Raw genomic sequence first — 23,393 nt, forward strand, 5'->3', positions numbered from 1 at the left:
TATATTTAGATTTGTTTAACACTTTTTGGGTTACTACATGATTCCATATGTGTTATTTCATAGTTTTGATGTCTTCAATATTATTCTACAATGTAGAAAATAGTACAAATAAAGAAAAACCCTTGAATGAGTAGGTGTTCTAAAACTTTTGACCGGTAGTGTAGCCCTCTCTAACTCATCAGTAGAGTGCAGCAGCAGCATACCCATGCTGGTATAATGAGGGGCTCCAGGGACATGCCCTGCATCTCTGGGGTCCAATCTAACCCAGCTCCACTTCCTGTGGTCAGACAGAAATATAGCAACAGGATATGACATAATGGAAAATAACAAACAAAGAGGAAGTATCATCAGGACAAGGTACAGGAAGTCGGGGCTCAGGGGTCGAGCTGACTCCAGTCAACTGCTGTTACCATACCATCTCAATACAGCTACAGACCACTCCTTTCTGAAGCTGACGAAAACATTAAAAGATGGATAGGACTCGCAAAAATAGTGAAATCTTTCCATTACATAGCAGCAGTCAGATGAAAAACGAGAATGTGTTTTCACCAGGCCTTCATCCTCCTCTAAAACAGAGCCTTTATAATGAGTTCCTGGATCTCTGTGATAACCTGATGAGTAGATGAAGGCTTCTCTTAACACTCCTAACGTGGACAATCAGCTCTAGACACAGACAGGGACTGTCATGGTTCTTTGTCAACAGAACGCCTCACATAAAAAGAGAGATGTTTAACTCTGACTACCGTGATAATTACAGCACCACACTCTCAGGGCCCCAGCAGGTTAAGACAGAACGGACGACCTGGCACGTTGACCCACTCCGAGTGGTGACATTCATCAACACTGACTGGGATCCAATCAGCACGCCTGATGCTGCCCTCAGGGGAGCTCACTTCCTGGTCGCTGTTTGTTTCCACCAATAAGACTGAGTAAGAGTGTTTACTAATGAATGCCTGTCACGTCAGAGGCAGAGTGTTAGGGCCCGGGTAACACCGCACCATGTGTTTGATAAGCTGTGATGTGCCCTTCCTTCATTGATGAGAACATGAATAGACCATTCACAGAGGCTAAATGAGGATCCTACGGTTCTATGCATACATTATACCAATCATGTTACAATCTATGAGGCCGGGGGAAGCAAAACATCCCCAGAGAAATTCGCTGGCCGGTATGGAGATCAATGAGTGCCGAATTTGGTTAACAAAATAATGAATGGCTTATTTGCGTGTGGCTTATTTGATGGAATATAAGTTCCATAATGATTAGGTTGCTATGCGTGTACTGATATAAGTAGGACACGTGACATCCCGGCAACTTGGAGAAAAAAAAACACTATTTCAGAGTTGTGCCTGCTATCACACACACGTATCTGCCTCATTGGCTACAATGGTCCAACTGATCTTGCCTCCTCCCGACTGCCTTCCATTTTTGAAGACATTTATTTATATTGTTAGAGCGACCAATGGAGTATCTGGTCAATATAATGGATCATCGGTGTCTAGGCTAAGGATAGACTGAGGCCAGGGCCTGATGGAACCCCCCAGCGTTCCATGGTTACCAGGGTGACATGACCTGACAGTGACACCTCGATGTTGTCTCGTCCAGCTTTCATTACCTCCTCTCTCTCGCCCTCCATCTCTCTCTAGTCCATTCTATTCTCTCCATTCTATTCCCTCCATTCTCTCTCCAGTCCATTGTCCTCCTCTGTATTGTAGTCTCTTTATTGTCCCCCTCAGAACGAGATGGGCTGTTACTCCTGAGAGCTCTCAGAGCCTGAGAGAGCCTGTAGTTACCCCAGCCAGCCCAGGACTGATAGAGGAGAAGAGAGGGACCTGGCTGTAGTTACCCCAGCCAGCCCAGGACGAAGAGGAGAAGAGAGGGACCTGGGTAGTTACCAGAGCCCAGGACTGATAGAGGAGAAGAGAGGGACCTGGCTGTAGTTACCCCAGCCAGCCCAGGACTGATAGAGGAGAAGAGAGGGACCTGGCTTAGTTACCCCAGCCAGCCCAGGACTGATAGAGGAGAAGAGAGGGACCTGGCTGTAGTTACCCCAGCCAGCCCAGGACTGATAGAGGAGAAGAGAGGGACCTGGCTGTAGTTACCCCAGCCAGCCCAGGACTGATAGAGGAGAAGAGAGGGACCTGGCTGTAGTTACCCCAGCCAGCCCAGGACTGATAGAGGAGAAGAGAGGGACCTGGCTGTAGTTACCCCAGCCAGCCCAGGACTGATAGAGGAGAAGAGAGGGACCTGGCTGTCAGTAGGACAAAGCTGAGGGCAGACTTGCTGACTGACTGGCTGATACATCTAACTTCCATCTAACATCCATCACACTGACAGGTCAGCAGCAGCACACGGCTTGGACAGGAAACTGGTGATAATGTGAGAAGCCCTGTGGATTAGTTTTGTGGGTGTGAGGGGTTAGGGTTACAGGAGAGGATTCAGAACTGTCATACAGTATCTAGTACCAGAGTCTTGACAGCCGCTGAACATGGAAACAGTGATAATGGAAATAAACATGTATTCTATGTACGGAACACCCTCTCCACCACACGGTTGATAAGAGGACATGCTTTCCATTTCTCTAAGGAGAACAACATCCTCCTTAGTTTGACAGCTCACTTTACACCGCAGCAGAAATACTTTATTTATTTTACTAGGAAACCAATTCAAATAGCACCACTCGGATACTCACAAATAGTTTTTTCCTTTTAGGAAATAATCTTCAAAGGTAAGTGATGTTAAACAAGCCAGTGACGGAGCTTCCTGCTTTCTCACACCCAAACCTGCATGCTCCCTGACTGCAAAGCAACTGGCTGTGACTAGAATGGCGTTATAAAAGTAGCTGTCCAACCTCCAACACAGTCTACCAGTGTTATTCAGTAGGAGCCTTGAGGGGAGGAGGGAGGAGGAGGAAGAGGACAAGCAGTGGCCCACAGCCAGACTAAACAAAGCTGAACACCTCCAGGTGATTTGACCTACTCAGGGTGAGTTTAACACCTGTAGGTTCATTCTGGCTCTGCCGCTGTCCCGGGAAGCTCTTATTCTGGCTCTGCCGCTGTCCCGGGAGGCTCTTATTCTGGCTCTGCCGCTGTCCCGGGAGGCTCTTTATTCTGGCTCTGCCGCTGTCCCGGAGGCTCTTTATTCTGGCTCTGCCGCTGTCCCGGGAGGCTCTTTATTCTGGCTCTGCCGCTGTCCCGGGAGGCTCTTTATTCTGGCTCTGCCGCTGTCCCGGGAGGCTCTTTATTCTGGCTCTGCCGCTGTCCCGGGAGGCTCTTTATTCTGGCTCTGCCGCTGTCCCGGGAGGCTCTTTATTCTGGCTCTGCCGCTGTCCCGGGAGGCTCTTTACTCTGGCTCTGCCGCTGTCCCGGGAGGCTCTTTATTCTGGCTCTGCCGCTGTCCCGGGAGGCTCTTTATTCTGGCTCTGCCGCTGTCCCGGGAGGCTCTTTATTCTGGCTCTGCCGCTGTCCCGGGAGGCTCTTATTCTGGCTCTGCCGCTGTCCCGGGAGGCTCTTTATTCTGGCTCTGCCGCTGTCCCGGGAGGCTCTTTATTCTGGCTCTGCCGCTGTCCCGGGAGGCTCTTTATTCTGGCTCTGCCGCTGTCCCGGGAGGCTCTTTATTCTGGCTCTGCCGCTGTCCCGGGAGGCTCTTTATTCTGGCTCTGCCGCTGTCCCGGGAGGCTCTTTATTCTGGCTCTGCCGCTGTCCCGGGAGGCTCTTTATTCTGGCTCTGCCGCTGTCCCGGGAGGCTCTTTACTCTGGCTCTGCCGCTGTCCCGGGAGGCTCTTTATTCTGGCTCTGCCGCTGTCCCGGAGGCTCTTTATTCTGGCTCTGCCGCTGTCCCGGAGGCTCTTTATTCTGGCTCTGCCGCTGTCCCGGGAGGCTCTTTATTCTGGCTCTGCCGCTGTCCCGGGAGGCTCTTTATTCTGGCTCTGCCGCTGTCCCGGGAGGCTCTTTATTCTGGCTCTGCCGCTGTCCCGGGAGGCTCTTTATTCTGGCTCTGCCGCTGTCCCGGGAGGCTCTTTATTCTGGCTCTGCCGCTGTCCCGGGAGGCTCTTTATTCTGGCTCTGCCGCTGTCCCGGGAGGCTCTTTATTCTGGCTCTGCCGCTGTCCCGGGGAGGCTCTTTATTCTGGCTCTGCCGCTGTCCCGGGAGGCTCTTTATTCTGGCTCTGCCGCTGTCCCGGGAGGCTCTTTATTCTGGCTCTGCCGCTGTCCCGGGAGGCTCTTTACTCTGGCTCTGCCGCTGTCCCGGGAGGCTCTTTATTCTGGCTCTGCCGCTGTCCCGGGAGGCTCTTTATTCTGGCTCTGCCGCTGTCCCGGGAGGCTCTTTATTCTGGCTCTGCCGCTGTCCCGGGAGGCTCTTTATTCTGGCTCTGCCGCTGTCCCGGGAGGCTCTTTACGGACTACGCTGATAACAGCCTGCTACACACAGCTGTACGGACTACGCTGATAACAATCAATCAATCAATCAATCAATTTTATTTTATATAGCCCTTCTTACATCAGCTAATATCTCGAAGTGCTGTACAGAAACCCAGCCTAAAACCCCAAACAGCTAGTAATGCAGGTGTAGAAGCACGGTGGCTAGGAAAAACTCCCTAGAAAGGCAAAACCTAGGAAGAAACCTAGAGAGGAACCAGGCTATGAGGGGTGGCCAGTCCTCTTCTGGCTGTGCCGGGTGGAGATTATAACAGAACCATGCCAAGATGTTCAAAAATGTTCATAAGTGACAAGCATGGTCAAATAATAATCAGGAATAAATCTCAGTTGGCTTTTCATAGCCGATCATTAGAGTTTAAAACAGCAGGTCTGGGACAGGTAGGGGTTCCATAACCGCAGGCAGAACAGTTTAAACTGGAATAGCAGCAAGGCCAGGCGGACTGGGGACAGCAAGGAGTCACCACGGCCGGTAGTCCCGACGTATGGTCCTAGGGCTCAGGTCTCTCAGTTGGCTTTTCATAGCCGATCATTTAGAGTTGAAAACAGCAGGTCTGGGACAGGTAGGGGGTTTCGTAGCCGCAGGCGGAACAGTTGAAACTGGAATAGCAGCAAGGCCAGGCGGACTGGGGACAGCAAGGTGTCATCATGCCCGGTAGTCCTGACGTATGGTCCTAGGGCTCAGGTTCTCAGAGAGAAAGAGAGAACGAGAGAATTAGAGAGAGCATACTTAAATTCACACAGGACACTGGATAAGACAGGAGAAGTACTCCAGGTATAACCAACTAACCCCAGCCCCCCGACACATAAACTACTGCAGCATAAATACTGGAGGCTGAGACAGGAGCGGTCCGGAGACACTGTGGCCCCATCCGAAGAAACCCCGGACAGGGCCAAACAGGAAGGATATAACCCCACCCACTCCGCCAAAGCACAGCCCCGCACCACTAGAGGGATATCCCCAACCACCAACTTACAATCCTGAGACAAGGCCGAGTATAGCCCACAGAGGTCTCCACCACAGCACAAACCAAGGGGGGCGCCACCGAGACAGGAAGATCACGTCAGTAACTCAACCCACTCAAGTGACGCACCCCTCCCAGGGACGGCATGAAAGAGCACCAGCAAGCCAGTGACTCAGCCCCTGCAACAGGGTTAGAGGCAGAGAACCCCAGTGGAGAGGGGGAACCGGCCTGGCAGAGACAGCAAGGGCTGTTCGTTGCTCCAGCCTTTCCGTTCACCTTCACACTCCTGGGCCAGACTACACTCAATCATATGACCTACTGAAGAGATAAGTCTTCAGTAAAGACTTAAAGGTTGAGACCGAGTCTGCGTCTCTCACATGGGTAGGCAGACTGTTCCATAAAAATGGAGATCTATAGGAGAAAGCCCTGCCTCCCGCTGTTTGCTTAGAAATTCTAGGGACAATTAGGAGGCCTGCGTCTTGTGACCGTAGCGTACGTATTGGTATGTACGGCAGGACCAACTCGGAAAGATAGGTAGGAGCAAGCCCATGTAACGCTTTATAGGTTAACAGTAAAACCTTGAAATCAGCCCTTGCCTTAACAGGAAGCCAGTGTAGGGGAAGCTAGCACTGGAGTAATATGATCAAATTTCTTGGTTCTAGTCAGGATTCTAGCGGCGTATTTAGCACTAACTGAAGTTTATTTAGTGCTTTATCCGGTAGCCGGAAAATAGAGCATTGCAGTAGTCCAATCTAGAAGTAACAAATGCATGGATCAATTTTTTCTGCATCATTTTTGGACAGAAAATTTCTGATTTTTGCAATGTTACGTAGATGGAAAAAAGCTGTCCTTGAAACAGTCTTGATATGTTCGTCAAAAGAGAGATCAGGGTCAAGAGTAACGCCTGCTACACACAGCGCTGTACGGACTACGCTGATAACAGCCTGCTACACACAGCTGTACGGACTACGCTGATAACAGCCTGCTACACACAGCTGTACGGACTACGCTGATAACAGCCTGCTACACACAGCTGTACGGACTACGCTGATAAGAGGCTACTGAAGTATTAATGCAAGCTGTACACACTATGGTGCAACACATCCAATGATGCTTATTCAATATTCACTGAAACAACACTTGAGACTAGGTGACAAAGATGTGTAAGCTCAGAAAGGAGAGCCAGAGAACCGGGCCTCCCGATTGGCACAGCGGTCTAAGGCACTGCATCGCAGTGCTTGCGGCGTCACTACAGACCTGGGTTCAATCCCAGGCTGTGTCACAGCCGGCCGTGACACAGCCGGCCGTGACCGGGAGACGCATGAGGCGGCGCACAATTGGCCCTGCGTCGTTCGGGTTAGGGGAGGGTTTGGCCGGCCGGGATGTCATTGTCCCATTGCGCTCTAGCGACTCCTTGTGGCGGGCCGGGCGCCTGCAAGCTGACTTTGGTCGCCAGCTGGATGGTGTTTCCTCCGACACATTGGTGCGGCTGGCTTCCGGGTTAAGCGAGCAGTGTGTCAAGAAGCAGTGCGGCTTGGCAGGGTCATGTTTCGGAGGACGCATGGCTCTCGACCTTCGCCTCTCCCGAAACCGTACTAAATAATAAAACTTTAAAGACAACCACAACAAACAGAATGATAATTTACATGTCAAACCGTCTGAAAGAGACGACATTGGAGGGAGGAGGAAAACAACTTCAAGGCTAAAGATATTTAAATTCAAACCCCACAGAGAAGCAGGCATGGGGGACAAGCAGAAGAGAGATGCAGAGCTGGAGCTGATGTCAGTCAATTGTGAATAAACCACTGATGGGACCCCATCATGTATTGACATTCAGTTATGAAATCCTCATTTTTTACATTTTTACATTTTTAGTCATTTAGCAGACGCTCTTATCCAGAGCGACTTACAGTTAGTTCGTTTTTTAATTTTTTAATTTATTTCATACCCCCCGTGGGAATCGAACCCACAACCCTGGCGTTGCAAACGCCATGCTCTACCAACTGAGCTACATCCCTGCCGGTCATTCCCTCCCCTACCTTGGACGACGCTGGGCCAATTGTGCGCCGCCACATGGGTCTCCCGGTCGCGACCGGCTACGACAGAGCCTGGATTCGAACCAGGATCTCTAGTGGCACAGCTAGCACTGCTATGCAGTGCCTTAGACCACTGCGCCACTCGGGAGGACAGTTCTCCAGTTCTGTGAACGAATAGGCTACATCCCTCCATGGCCTGACAGTGTATTTCAGCATGTGTAAATAACAGTCAGTTCCCAACATCCAGAAACAGACTATAGGACCAGTGCCTTTATAAACCAGCCAGCCACCACATGCATGGGGCTAGACCTCTGACCTCTGGGTCCTATATGACTAGGCCTCTGACCTCTAGGTCCTATAATGACTAGGCCTCTGACCTCTGGGTCCTATATGACTAGACCTCTGACCTCTAGGTCCTATATGACTAGGCCTCTGACCTCTAGGTCCTATATGACTAGGCCTCTGACCTCTAGGTCCTATATGACTAGACCTCTGACCTCTGGGTCCTATAATGACTAGGCCTCTGACCTCTGGGTCCTATATGACTAGGCCTCTGACCTCTGGGTCCTATATGACTAGGCCTCTGACCTCTAGGTCCTATATGACTAGGCCTCTGACCTCTAGGGTCCTATATGACTAGGCCTCTGACCTCTAGGTCCTATATGACTAGGCCTCTGACCTCTAGGTCCTATGTGACTAGGCCTCTGACCTCTAGGTCCTATATGACTAGGCCTCTGACCTCTAGGTCCTATATGACTAGGCCTCTGACCTCTAGGTCCCTATATGACTAGGCCTCTGACCTCTAGGTCCCATATGACTAGGCCTCTGACCTCTGGGTCCTATATGACTAGGCCTCTGACCTCTAGGTCCTATATGACTAGGCCTCTGACCTCTAGGTCCTATATGACTAGGCCTCTGACCTCTAGGTCCTATATGACTAGGCCTCTGACCTCTAGGTCCTATATGACTAGGCCTCTGACCTCTAGGTCCTATATGACTAGGCCTCTGACCTCTAGGTCCTATATGACTAGGCCTCTGACCTCTAGGTCCTATATGACTAGGCCTCTGACCTCTAGGTCCTATAATGACTAGGCCTCTGACCTCTAGGTCCTATAATGACTAGGCCTCTGACCTCTGGGTCCTATATGACTAGACCTCTGACCTCTAGGTCCTATATGACTAGGCCTCTGACCTCTAGGTCCTATATGACTAGGCCTCTGACCTCTAGGTCCTATATGACTAGACCTCTGACCTCTGGGTCCTATAATGACTAGGCCTCTGACCTCTGGGTCCTATATGACTAGGCCTCTGACCTCTGGGTCCTATATGACTAGGCCTCTGACCTCTGGGTCCTATATGACTAGGCCTCTGACCTCTAGGTCCTATATGACTAGGCCTCTGACCTCTAGGTCCTATATGACTAGGCCTCTGACCTCTAGGTCCTATATGACTAGGCCTCTGACCTCTAGGTCCTATATGACTAGGCCTCTGACCTCTAGGTCCCTATATGACTAGGCCTCTGACCTCTAGGTCCCTATATGACTAGGCCTCTGACCTCTGGGTCCTATATGACTAGGCCTCTGACCTCTAGGTCCTATATGACTAGGCCTCTGACCTCTAGGTCCTATATGACTAGGCCTCTGACCTCTAGGTCCTATATGACTAGGCCTCTGACCTCTAGGTCCTATATGACTAGGCCTCTGACCTCTAGGTCCTATATGACTAGGCCTCTGACCTCTAGGTCCTATATGACTAGGCCTCTGACCTCTAGGTCCTATATGACTAGGCCTCTGACCTCTAGGTCCTATATGACTAGGCCTCTGACCTCTAGGTCCTATAATGACTAGGCCTCTGACCTCTGGGTCCTATATGACTAGGCCTCTGACCTCTAGGTCCTATATGACTAGGCCTCTGACCTCTAGGTCCTATATGACTAGGCCTCTGACCTCTAGGTCCTATATGACTAGACCTCTGACCTCTGGGTCCTATAATGACTAGGCCTCTGACCTCTGGGTCCTATATGACTAGGCCTCTGACCTCTGGGTCCTATATGACTAGGCCTCTGACCTCTGGGTCCTATATGACTAGGCCTCTGACCTCTGGGTCCTATATGACTAGGCCTCTGACCTCTGGGTCCTATATGACTAGGCCTCTGACCTCTAGGTCCTATATGACTAGGCCTCTGACCTCTAGGTCCTATATGACTAGGCCTCTGATCTCTAGGTCCTATATGACTAGGCCTCTGACCTCTAGGTCCTATATGACTAGGCCTCTGACCTCTAGGTCCTATATGACTAGGCCTCTGACCTCTAGGTCCTATATGACTAGGCCTCTGACCTCTAGGTCCTATATGACTAGGCCTCTGACAGGTCTTTATTCAGGGTTCAGGGGTTTCAGGTAGATGACACTCCAACAGCTGTCTCCGCTAACCACCACTGGCAGAACCCATCCCTGTCCACAGACACTCCCAGCATTACAGTAACCCCTCCCCATCCCTGTCCACAGACACTCCCAGCATTACAGTAACCCCTCCCCATCCCTGTCCACAGATACTCCCAGCATTACAGTAACCCCTCCCCATCCCTGTCCACAGACACTCCCAGCATTACAGTAACCCCTCCCCATCCCTGTCCACAGACATTTCCAGCATTACAGTAACCCCTCCCCATCCCTGTCCACAGACACTCCCAGCATTTCAGTAACCCCTCCCCATCCCTGTCCACAGACACTCCAGTAACTCTGTCACTCGTATTCCAGTGTCAGCCTGACAGCTGAAAATCTTAGCCAGTGTGTGTGTTTAGGCTACCTGCCCGTCCCCCAAAGAAGCAGAGCATGTACAGATGTTACCAGCATTATTCAGAAGATAGGGAGAGAGAATGTTAATTAGCTAGAGAAGAATGGATTCCCTTTTCAAGACTAGTTATGGATACTATAGGCCTAGTTATCACGTTTCACATTGGATATATTAACTACAAAAAGGTAAGACGTGTTTTTAATTCTGGTGCCGCTCTGCACACAGAAGCTTGTTAGCTAGATAGATGAAAGGACATTCAAAGTTCCACCATAAAAGCCGCTCCTCCGAGATATAATTCTGTGGACCTAATTCGTATAATGCATGTCATAAGATGCCCAGTGCTTCAAGCCTCCTCCTCAACCCTCTCTCAGGTCATGGCTAGAAGGGATCCAGCTTTTGTCAAATTAACATTAAAAAAAAGTTGCATTTCTTGGCATTTTAGCTAACCTGATCCCTTTTGCTAACCTTAACTTAATTATCCTAACCTGCTGTGTAAGTTCTCCTAACCTGCTACGAAAAGTCAAATCAGACATTAATTTGACAAAAGCTGGATCCCGTCTAGCCAAGACCCCTCTCTGGCTCTCTGCCCACCTGCAAAATGTCAGTCGCATCTTGCGCCATGGGCTACACTTGTCTGTCCATCACGCATGTAAACAACAAGCTTGGCTGTTCTATCCGCACTGATTGGTGAAGTCATTTAATGAGCTAAACGTAAAAAAACTGAACAGAAAAGAATGATACAAACCGGTCCTTTATTTTGGTTTCGAACCGGTTCAGAATTTTATTTTTCTGGTGGGAACAGTGGAATTGGTTCTGTTCAGAAGGAACAGGTTCAGAACTTTATTTTTCTGGTGGGAACAGTGGAATTGGTTCTGTTCAGAAGGAACCGGTTCAGAACTTTATTTTTCCTGTGGGAACAGTGGAAGTGGTTCTGTTCAGAAGGAACTGTCTAAAACAGACAGTCATTGTGACAGCGAGAGCTGCTTTTCAGAGAACAGAAAGCAGAGCAGGCATTAAAGCAGCTAATAGCGTGACATTTAGACATTTAGCACAGGCAGAGTCCTCTCTGGTGAAATAATAACCCTTACATATCATCCAAACTACAGCTGCTTCCACTGATAGTGTTGCAGGGTTCAACTCTGTGACCGCATCCTTATAGCTTATTTAGTGCATGCATTTTGACCAGGGCCCTTAGGGTGGCATTTGGGACCAAACCTGCGTCTCAAAAAAGCTGCCATTATTTCAGGTGAAATCATGGGAGTGTGTTTCAGAGTGTGTGTGTGTGTGTGTGTGTGTGTGTGATTCAGAGTGCCTCTGGTAACCTGAAACTCCTAATCAGTATTCCATAAACTGCCTTTGTTTTAGTTCAAGCTGGGCTGAAGAGCGGTTGGGTTCCAGTGTTGTGGGTGTCTTCCTGTGCTGCTACATCACAGGATGCTACCATTAGGAGAGATGGTAAGCCGACACCATGTCTTAGAAAGGGCCACATCCAGCCTTAGTACAACGCTGTGCACAGAGGCATATCAGAGTGGATATGTACTAATTGGGACTGTGACTGCCATGATAATAAACTGGCCTAAGAAGAAAGCATGTAAAAACGTCAATAGACATTGGATTGGATTCACAGAGACGTTAGCTATCTACTTCCACCCACCTGGAACGACACACACGGCGGTCGGTCTATATGAGATGTGTGTGTTCTGGCTGTAACAACAGAGGACTGATAAAACACAATAGCAGCCTAGTGTCAACATGGTAATCTCCTCCCTCTGATCAGGGAGACCGGTCCTAAACCATCTCTGACTGGTCTCTCTGTGTCTCTGATCAGGGAGACCGGTCCTAAACCATCTCTGACTGGTCTCTCTGTGTCTCTGATCAGGGAGACCGGTCCTAAACCATCTCTGACTGGTCTCTCTGTGTCTCTGATCAGGAGACCGGTCCTAAACCATCTCTGACTGGTCTCTCTGTGTCTCTGATCAGGGAGACCGGTCCTAAACCATCTCTGACTGGTCTCTCTGATCAGGGAGACCGGTCCTAAACCATCTCTGACTGGTCTCTCTGTGTCTCTGATCAGGGAGACCGGTCCTAAACCATCTCTGACTGGTCTCTCTGTGTCTCTGATCAGGGAGACCGGTCCTAAACCATCTCTGACTGGTCTCTCTGATCAGGGAGACCGGTCCTAAACCATCTCTGACTTGTCTCTCTGTGTCTCTGATCAGGGAGACCGGTCCTAAACCATCTCTGACTGGTCTCTCTGTGTCTCTGATCAGGGAGACCGGTCCTAAACCATCTCTGACTGGTCTCTCTGTGTCTCTGATCAGGGAGACCGGTCCTAAACCATCTCTGACTGGTCTCTCTGTGTCTCTAATCAGGGAGACCGGTCCTAAACCATCTCTGACTGGTCTCTCTGATCAGGGAGACCGGTCCTAAACCGTCTCTGACTGGTCTCTCTGTGTCTCTGATCAGGGAGACCGGTCCTAAACCATCTCTGACTGGTCTCTCTGATCAGGGAGACCGGTCCTAAACCATCTCTGACTGGTCTCTCTGATCAGGGAGAACGGTCCTAAACCATCTCTGACTGGTCGTCTCTGATCAGGAGAACGGTCCTAAACCATCTCTGACTGGTCTCTCTGATCAGGGAGACCGGTCCTAAACCATCTCTGACTGGTCTCTCTGATCAGGGAGAACGGTCCTAAACCATCTCTGACTGGTCTCTCTGTGTCTCTCAGCTTTAGGACGAGACAGCCTGTTTCTCTCTCTGTGGCTTTCAGTCTCTGATCAGCTTCAGGACCAGCCGACTGGGCCTGTGTCCCTCCCTGCTGTTTCTCTGTAGCTCTGACAACACTGGTGTCATCCTTCCTCTGAGACGACAACTCCCCGCTGGCCAGCGCATGATAGACTAACCCAGCTGAGCACAAACGTGACGTTCGACACACACACAGAGCCCCAACCCACCGACACACACCCCATCTCCCCAGACAGGGGAGAATCAATGAGAGTGAGTCATTGTGGGGAGGGGGAGGGTAACGAGAGAGATTGTGCCGTCACAGAAACACAGCTCTGTCAATAGAGGCAGAGACTCTGGAGGATTGATCATTTGGTACAAATCCAAACTACAAAATCTAATTGATCCCCTCAAAATTGGAAAATATCACATTTGGTTAAAACTGAAAAGATTACTTGAACTGACAGAAAATGGTGTTCCTTTGCGCAATATATATCTCCCCCTCAGAATCCCCATATTACTCAGAGGAGATATTCCCCACCCTTGAGGAAAATACATGCCATTTCCAGGCCCAGGGAAATGTGGTCATCTGTGGGGACACAAATGGAACACTACCTGATCGAACGACCACGAGGGGACAGCTTTATTACAGGCCATACTGTATTTAACTGTCTTAATCTCCCCCATAGAAACAACAGTGACAGCACCATCAACAGAAACAGAAGGGATCTGTTGCAGCTCTGTTGAAGCCTGGGTTTGTACTTTGTCAAATGGTAGGTTATGGGGGACTCTTTGGGGAGATTCACCTACTGCTCACCTCTTGGCCACATCACAGTAGACTATATGATCACAGACATTGACCCTTTCTCTCTCAGCTCATTCACCGTCAAGCCACTAACACCTCTGTCAGCCAAATTACGTTGATCCTCAAAAGAACAGACATGGAAACAACCACACATTCACAGCCCAGTGAGCTGTACAACATCAGAAATTCATAAAGATGGGCCCAAAACAGCACAGAAGAATACCCAGAAAGCAACCAGTAACCAAAATATCCAAACACTCTTAGATAACTTTCTGGATACCACATTCACTCACAGTAAAGAAGGCATCAATCTAGCAGTAAAAAACATTAACAATATATTCAGACAAACGGCAAAAGAAGCAGAACTGAAATTGATACAAAACAAAACAAAAAATAACCCAGATGACATCAACTGGTTTGATGGAGGTTGTAAAATTATAAGGAAAAAACTTAGAACACTATCAAACCAAAAGCACAGAGACCCAAATAATGGTGAATTACGCCTTGATTACTGTGAGACTTTAAAACTATATAAACGTACACTCAGAACCAAAAAAGCACAGTACAACAGCAAGCAGCTCACACTAATTGAGGAGTCCATAAACAAACAACTTCTTGGAAAAAAACAAAAACAAGAGGCATTAGTGATACAAAATGGTGACATATGGACAACCCATTTTAAAACTCCGCAACACTGTTCAAATTGACACAAACGCAGAACAATACCAAATTCATGAGAAGTTGAATGGATTAGAAAAAGCTATAAAAGGACAATCAAAATCCATCGGACTCCCCAATTACTGTGTAGGTTATTTCTCTGACATCTGGAATCAAGGACTCATAACCCCAATCTATAAGAACGGAGAACAATTTGACCCTAACAATTACAGAGCCATTTGTGTGAACAGTAACCTGGGGAAGGTTTTCTGTAGTATTATGAATGTTAGAGTTCTAAACTACCTTAATAAGCACAATGTCTTTAGTAAAAGCCAAATTGGATTTATACCAAAACATCGCACGACCGATCATATTTACACCCTACACACCCTGATAGATGTCCACCAAAATAATACCAAAATGTATGCTTGCTTTATCGACTTCCAAAAAGCATTTGATTCTATTTGGCATACCGGACTGTTCTACAAAGTTATTGAAAGTGGTGTAGGGGGTAAAACATATGACAATACGTGCAGCATCAAAATTGGCAAGAAAATAACCGAATTCTTTAACCAGGGGCGGGGCCTTCGCCAGGGTTGCAATCTGAGCCCTGCACTCATATATTTACATCAACGAATTGGCCACTATTCTAAGCTTCTAGCCATCAAGCTAACGAAGTTGGTACCAGATGAGTTTTCCAATGGAGCCCTCTTTGGAGAACTAAATGAATGGTTCCACCGCTGTAGGAGCTGTATCTACAACGCTTTGTTTCAGGACAAACCGGATCACATGGAGTTCCAATGCGGCAATTGTTTGCTTGCCGAGGATTATAGGCTTGAGGTGGCTTCCTTGATCATGCAGGTAGCCAGCCTACGTAAGAAACTGGGGAAAACGCAGAGTGGTATGTTTACATTTTCTACACGGCATTCGCGCTTGTTGGATGCATCTCTTCCTTGTCGGTGTTGCCCGGAGCTCCCCCATCTGATAGCGCCGTCAAAGGAGCACAGCATGAGGAGAAAGGCAGTAAACGATGGTCGCATGTCACGAGCCGTGGAAGCCGAAGACAGCAGCCTGCCGCAAACATCTGGAGCGGATACAAACAACGAATAGTTTAACCGTCCTGGAGCCTGATCTTCCTGCACCTTCGTCGCTGGGGGTGCCTGTGTCTGTGGCCGCAGTGCCTACTACTACGATTTCGAAGTCGACGTCGGCAGCCTTCCGTCCCTGCTCTGGATCGAGCATCCTGTGAAGCGTGGGAGTGGGTGGATTTCCTCGTCCTTCTCGCCGGCAGTAATTTTGGGCAGCTCCATGGTAAGAAATGTGACCGTTCCTGGTGCAAAAACAATGTCCTATCCCGGAGCTCGGGTAAATGACATTACTAAGCTGCTCCCGAATGTACTACGTCAGGACATGGAAATTGATTCTATTGTAGCCCATGTGGGTTTTAATGACATTATGAAGGGCAGCTCTGAACAGTTGTCAACTACTTCAATTATTTTTTCATTGGCAAGATTAGCAAATTTAGGCATGACATGCCAGCAACAATTGCTGACACTACACATCCAAGTATATCTGACCAAATTATGAAAGACAAGCGTTGTAATTTTGAATTCCGTAAAGTAAGTGTGGAAGAGGTGAAAAAAATCATTGTTGTCTATCAACAATGACAATCACCAGGGTCTGACAACTTGGACGGAAAATTACTGAGGATAATAGCGGCCGATATTGCCACTCCTATTTGCCATTTTTTCCATTTAAGCCTACTAGAATGTGCGTGGGAAGCAAAAGTCATTCCGCTACCTAAGAATATTAAAGCCCCCTTTACTGGCTCAAATAGCCGGCCAATTAGCCTGTTACAAAGCCTTAGTAAACTATTGGAAAAAATTGTGTTTGACCAGATACAATGCTATTTTACAGTAAACAAATTCACAAACTTTCAGCATGCTTATAGAGAAGGACATTGAACAAGCACAGCGCTTACACAAATGACTGATGATTGGCTGAGAGAAATTGATGATAAAAAGATTGTGGGGGCTGTTTTGTTAGACTTCAGTGCAGTTTTTGACATCATCGATCAGTCTGCGCTGCTGGAAAAACGTATGTGTTATGGCTTTCCACCCCCTGCTATATTGTGGATACGGAGTTACCTGTCTAACAGAACACAGAGGGCGTTTTCTTAATGGAAGCCTCGCCAACATAATCCAGGTAGAATCAGGAATTCCCCAGGGCAGCTGTCTAGGCCCATTACTTGTTTCAATCTTTACTAATGACATGCCACTGTAAAGCCAGTGTGTCTATGTATGCGGATGACTCAACACTATACATGTCAGCTACTTCAGCAACTGTATTCACTGCAACACTTAACAAAGAGTTGCAGTTAGTTTCAGAGTGGGTTGCAAGGAATAAGTTAGTCCAAAATATTTCTAAAACTAAAAGCATTTAATTTGGGACAAATCATTCACTAAACACTAAACCTCAACTAAATCTTGTAATAAATAATGTGGAAATTGAGCAAGTTGAGGTGACTAAACTGCTTGGAGTAACCCTGGATTGTAAACTGTCATGGTCAAAACATATTGATACAACAGTAGCTAAGATGGGGAGAAGTCTGTCCATAATAAAGCGCTGCTCTACCTTCTTAACAGCACTATCAACAAGGCAGGTCCTACAGGCCCTAGTTTTGTCACACCTGGACTACTGTTCAGTCATGTGGTCAGGTGCCACAAAAAAGGACTTAGGAAAATTGCAATTGGCTCAGAACAGGGCAGCACGGATGGCCCTTAAATGTACACGGAGAGCTAGTATAAATAATATGCATGTCAATCTCTCCTGGCTCAAGGTGGAGGAGAGATTGACTTCATCACTGCTTGTGTTTATGAGAGGTGTTGACATGCTGAATGCACCGAGCTGTCTGTTTGAACTACTGACACCCATTCATACCCCACAAGACATGCCACCAGAGGTCTCTTCACAGTCCCCAAGTCCAGAACAGACTATGGGTGGCGCACAGTACTACATAGAGCTCTATTCCACATCAAGTAAATGATGCAAGTAGTAAAATTAGATTTAATAAACAGATAAAAAAACACCTTATAGAACAGCGGGGACTGTGAAGCAACACAAACATAGGCGCAGACACATGCATACACACACATGATAACACACGCACTATACACACACGTAAACATCTGTGAATGTATTGTCATGTTTTTAAAATTGTATGAACTGCCTTAATTTTGCTGGACCCAAGGCAGCAGCTAATGGGGATCCATAATAAATAAATAAAAATAAAACATTCTAGAAAAATCCTCAGCCCCTGGTGTTAGTCTCCACAACTCAGAGGTTAAATGCCTGCTCTTCGCAGATGACCTGTGCCTGCTGTCACCCACAGCACATGGCCTACAGCAGAGCCTGGACCTGCTAGAGCAGTACTACCAGACCTGGGCCCTGGCAGTAAACCCCAAAAATACTCAAATAATGATTTTCCAGAGAAGATCCGGATCTCAGGGAATTAGACCAAAGTTCTCAATTGGTACAAAATATATAGAGTACTGCACACACTACAATTACTTAGGTTTAAAAATAAGCTCAACAGGACACCTTAATGATGCAGAGAGAGAGAGAAACCACGCATGGCATTCTACGCCATTAAAAAACAAATTCAAATACCTATTAAAATTTGGCTAAAACTAATTTAATGCGTCATTGAACCAATTGCACTTCATGGTAGCGAGGTGTGGGGTCCACTTGCAAAACAAGATTTCACCAAATGGGACAAACACTCCATTGAAACCCTGCATGCAGAGTTCTGTAAGATTCTCCTACATGTCCAGAGGAAAACTACAAACAATGCATGCAGGGCAGAATTAGACCAATATCCACTAATAATAAAAACTCAAAAAAGAGCAATTGAGTTTTGGAAAATTCTAAAATACAGTTACCTCCTCTCATACCATTACCATGCCCTGCAATGCCAAGAGCTGAGCAAAGAAAATAGTCTCCTCATCCAGCTGGTCCTGGGGCTGAGTTCACAAACCTGTTCTAATCAAATCAGAATAAACCAAATTACAACAGTCAAAACAAAACTACATTGCTTATTGGGAAAGACCAGCACAAAGTAAAATGCAGTGCTGTCTGGCCCTAAATCGACAGTACACCGTGGCTAACTATTTGACCATGGTTACTGATCAAAACCTTAGAAAAACCTTGACAAAGTACAGGCTTAGTGAGCACAGCCTTGCCATTGAGAAGGGTAGACACAGGAAAACCTGGCTCCCTGTAGAGGAAAGGCTGTGCAACCACTGCACCACAGCAGAACCTGAGACATAGCTGCATTCCCTGACAAAATGTCAAAAATATAAAACAATTAGAGAGTGTCATTTCCCCAAATTTGAAACAGTTTTTCAAGGTTTCAAAGACCTCTCTGATGAGAATAGGCTTCCCGTCCTGTTGGGGGAGGACTCAGAGAGCTGTGGGTTGGCAGCGCACTACATTGCTGCCTGCCATAAGATGAGGGACAGTGTCTGACAGACCAACCAACCTGCACATGTCCTCTATATTGTTATTGTTCAATGGTTATTTTGACCCTTGGTTATTGTAAATATCCAAAGTAAGATTTGGCAATATGTACATTGCTACATCATGCCAATAAAGCAAATTGAATTGAAAGAGAGAGATACACAGAGAGAGAGAGATACAGAGAGAGAGAGAGACAGAGAGAGAGACAGACAGAGAGAGAGAGAGACAGAGACAGATACACAAAGAGAGAGAGAGACAGAGAGATACACAGAGAGAGAGAGAGAGAGAGAGAGACAGAGAGAGAGAGAGAGAGAGACAGAGAGAGAGAGACAGAGCAATATCCTAGTTAACCCCTCTGCTTCTCCTCCCAACCGGCCTCTTCTTGCCTGTGCAGAGACCGAGAGCATGTATTTCTACAGCCGATTTCACAACAGGAAGAGGCTACGTTGTGACTGCAGTGAGTAATCCATCTCAAACCAACACATTTGGAGCTGGTTCAACTGGAACGAAAGAGCTGAACCGACCAAGTGTCTCTTGTTTCTCCCATCGTCGGTTAACCGTTGTTTACTGTTCGTCCTCTAGTCTAGCGGGAAACGAGAGACGTTTCTGAGCTCACACGTTCCTGTGTCCTCCACACAGCAACACACAGACAGCTAAACAGAGCAGAACCCCACCATGACACTTCATATTTATGTCATCATCATGGCCGTGCATTACACATAAAGACACAACAGCACCACATTCCACTGTGAGATGAGGGCTTTTAGCTCGGAGGATTAGACCCCAGCTCATCACTCTACAACATAAACTACCTCAATATCATCTTAGCCTACTACACCTTACTCAGATAGATAGACCTGTTGTATAGAGACTCCTACCACTGCTATAATAAGTTGGCAGGAGCAGAGAGAGTGAGAACTCCTACCACTGCTATAATAAGTTGGCAGGAGCAGAGAGAGTGAGAACTCCTACCACTGCTATAATAAGTTGGCAGGAGCAGAGAGAGTGGGAACTCCTACCACTGCTATAATAAGTTGGCAGGAGCAGAGAGAGTGAGAACTCCTACCACTGCTATAATAAGTTGGCAGGAGCAGAGAGAGTGAGAACTCCTACCACTGCTATAATAAGTTGGCAGGAGCAGAGAGAGTGAGAACTCCTACCACTGCTATAATAAGTTGGCAGGAGCAGAGAGAGTGGGAACTCCTACCACTGCTATAATAAGTTGGCAGGAGCAGAGAGTGGGAACTCCTACCACTGCTATAATAAGTTGGCAGGAGCAGAGAGAGTGAGAACTCCTACCACTGCTATAATAAGTTGGCAGGAGCAGAGAGAGTGAGAACTCCTACCACTGCTATAATAAGTTGGCAGGAGCAGAGAGAGTGGGAACTCCTACCACTGCTATAATAAGTTGGCAGGAGCAGAGAGAGTGGGAACTCCTACCACTGCTATAATAAGTTGGCAGGAGCAGAGAGTGAGAACTCCTACCACTGCTATAATAAGTTGGCAGGAGCAGAGAGAGTGGGAACTCCTACCACTGCTATAATAAGTTGGCAGGAGCAGAGAGCGAGAGAGAACTCCTACCACTGCTATAATAAGTTGGCAGGAGCAGAGAGAGTGGGAACTCCTACCACTGCTATAATAAGTTGGCAGGAGCAGAGAGAGAGAGAGAACTCCTACCACTGCTATAATAAGTTGGCAGGAGCAGAGAGAGTGGGAACTCCGACCACTGCTATAATAAGTTGGCAGGAGCAGAGAGAGTGAGAACTCCTACCACTGCTATAATAAGTTGGCAGGAGCAGAGAGAGTGAGAACTCCTACCACTGCTATAATAAGTTGGCAGGAGCAGAGAGTGTGTGAACTCCTACCACTGCTATAATAAGTTGGCAGGAGCAGAGAGAGTGAGAACTCCTACCACTGCTATAATAAGTTGGCAGGAGCAGAGAGAGTGAGAACTCCTACCACTGCTATAATAAGTTGGCAGGAGCAGAGAGAGTGAGAACTCCTACCACTGCTATAATAAGTTGGCAGGAGCAGAGAGAGTGAGAACTCCTACCACTGCTATAATAAGTTGGCAGGAGCAGAGAGAGAGAGAACTCCTACCACTGCTATAATAAGTTGGCAGGAGCAGAGAGAGTGAGAACTCCTACCACTGCTATAATAAGTTGGCAGGAGCAGAGAGAGTGAGAACTCCTACCACTGCTATAATAAGTTGGCAGGAGCAGAGAGAGTGAGAACTCCTACCACTGCTATAATAAGTTGGCAGGAGCAGAGAGAGTGAGAACTCCTACCACTGCTATAATAAGTTGGCAGGAGCAGAGAGAGTGAGAACTCCTACCACTGCTATAATAAAGTTGGCAGGAGCAGAGAGAGTGAGAACTCCTACCACTGCTATAATAAGTTGGCAGGAGCAGAGAGAGTGGGAACTCCTACCACTGCTATAATAAGTTGGCAGGAGCAGAGAGAGTGTGGGAGGAAAAGATAAAGCGAGGGAATGGGAGGAGCCAGTGAGCGAGGGAGAAGAAAACATGGAGTGTGTCTGTAGATATGTAACCCCCTCTTTATCTCTGGTCCCCACAGGCTGTTGGATCATCTCTCTCTCATGTGAGGAGGAGCTTCCCACACCCCCATAAAACCCCAATCCCCATCCCCCATCCACTCCTCTGAGGCAGCTGCTTTCCCCCACTACTCCCCCTTCTAACCCCAGCCTCCAGCCACTGCCACATTACACACTAACATTAGAAAGCTTTAGGAGCCGCGTGGAGCTTGCAATTACTCCAGAAGCATTTATCCTACAGCCCTACAGAAGCATTTCACCTACAGCCCTCCAGAAGCATTTATCCTACAGCCCTCCAGAAGCATTACTCCTATAGCCCTCCAGAAGCATTACTCCTATAGCCTTCCAGAAGCATTACTCCTACAGCCCTCCAGAAGCATTACTCCTACAGCCCTCCAGAAGCATTACTCGTACAGCCCTCCAGAAGCATTACTCCTATAGCCCTCCAGAAGCATTACTCCTACAACCCTCCAGAAGCATTACTCCTACAGCCCTCCAGAAGCATTACTCCTACAGCCCTCCAGAAGCATTACTCCCACAGCCCTCCAGAAGCATTACTCCTACAACCCTCCAGAAGCATTACTCCTACAGCCCTCCAGAAGCATTAATCCTACAGCCCTCCAGAAGCATTACTCCTATAGCCCTCCAGAAGCATTACTCCTACAGCCCTCCAGAAGCATTACTCCTACAGCCCTCCAGAAGCATTACTCCTACAGCCCTTCAGAAGCATTACTCCCACAGCCCTCCAGAAGCATTACTCCTACAGCCCTCCAGAAGCATTACTCCTACAACCCTCCAGAAGCATTACTCCTACAGCCCTCCAGAAGCATTAATCCTACAGCCCTCCAGAAGCATTACTCCTATAGCCCTCCAGAAGCATTACTCCTACAGCCCTCCAGAAGCATTACTCCTACAGCCCTCCAGAAGCATTACTCCTACAGCCCTCCAGAAGCATTACTCCTACAGCCCTCCAGAAGCATTACTCCTATAGCCCTCCAGAAGCATTACTCCCACAGCCCTCCAGAAGCATTACTCCCACAGCCCTCCAGAAGCATTACTCCTACAGCCCTCCAGAAGCATTACTCCTACAGCCCTTCAGAAGCATTACTCCAACAGCCCTCCAGAAGCATTACTCCTATAGCCCTCCAGAAGCATTACTCCTATAGCCCTCCAGAAGCATTACTCCTACAGCCCTCCAGAAGCATTACTCCTACAGCCCTCCAGAAGCATTACTCCTACAGCCCTCCAGAAGCATTACTCCTACAGCCCTCCAGAAGCATTACTCCTATAGCATAGAGAGAGGGTCATGAGGATCAGAAAGGGAAAGAGACTAAACTCTCTATCTGCCCCTAATAGACCCAGGAGTTAACCATATAAACCTTCCTTCCTGGAGAGAGAAGCAAGAAACCCTCTAACTCTAACCCCCTCTCTATCCACAGTATTCTAACCCTAACCCCCTCTCTATCCACAGTATTCTAACCCTGACCCCCTCTCTATCCACAGTATTCTAACCCTGACCCCCTCTCTATCCACAGTATTCTAACCCTGACCCCCTCTCTATCCACAGTATTCTAACCCTGACCCCCTCTCTATCCACAGTATTCTAACCCTAACCCCCTCTCTATCCACAGTATTCTAACCCTGACCCCCTCTCTATCCACAGTATTCTAACCCTGACCCCCTCTCTATCCACAGTATTCTAACCCTAACCCCCTCTCTATCCACAGTATTCTAACCCTAACCCCCTCTCTATCCACAGTATTCTAACCCTGACCCCCTCTCTATCCACAGTATTCTAACCCTGACCCCCTCTCTATCCACAGTATTCTAACCCTGACCCCCCTCTCTATCCACAGTATTCTAACCCTAACCCCTCTCTATCCACAGTATTCTAACCCTAACCC

General features: G+C 47.9%; 1 protein-coding gene across 8 annotated transcripts in view; it reads right to left on the minus strand.

Annotated features, from left to right (window-relative positions):
* Window positions 1-23,393, minus strand: part of LOC121585965 (neurocalcin-delta A) — a 71,058-nt gene that overhangs the window by 15,317 nt on the left and 32,348 nt on the right. Inside the window, exon 1 of one of the 8 annotated variants that reach the window (XM_041902338.2) lies at window positions 2,980-3,067. The exons of the other annotated variants lie outside the window; for them this stretch is intronic. The gene's annotated coding sequence lies outside the window, so the exon portion shown is untranslated. Of the gene's footprint in view, window positions 1-2,979; window positions 3,068-23,393 lie in introns of those variants that run through there. 8 annotated transcript variants of the gene reach the window in all.

The sequence above is a fragment of the Coregonus clupeaformis genome, chromosome 17 (genome assembly GCF_020615455.1).
Source record: "Coregonus clupeaformis isolate EN_2021a chromosome 17, ASM2061545v1, whole genome shotgun sequence".
NCBI lineage: Eukaryota > Metazoa > Chordata > Actinopteri > Salmoniformes > Salmonidae > Coregonus > Coregonus clupeaformis.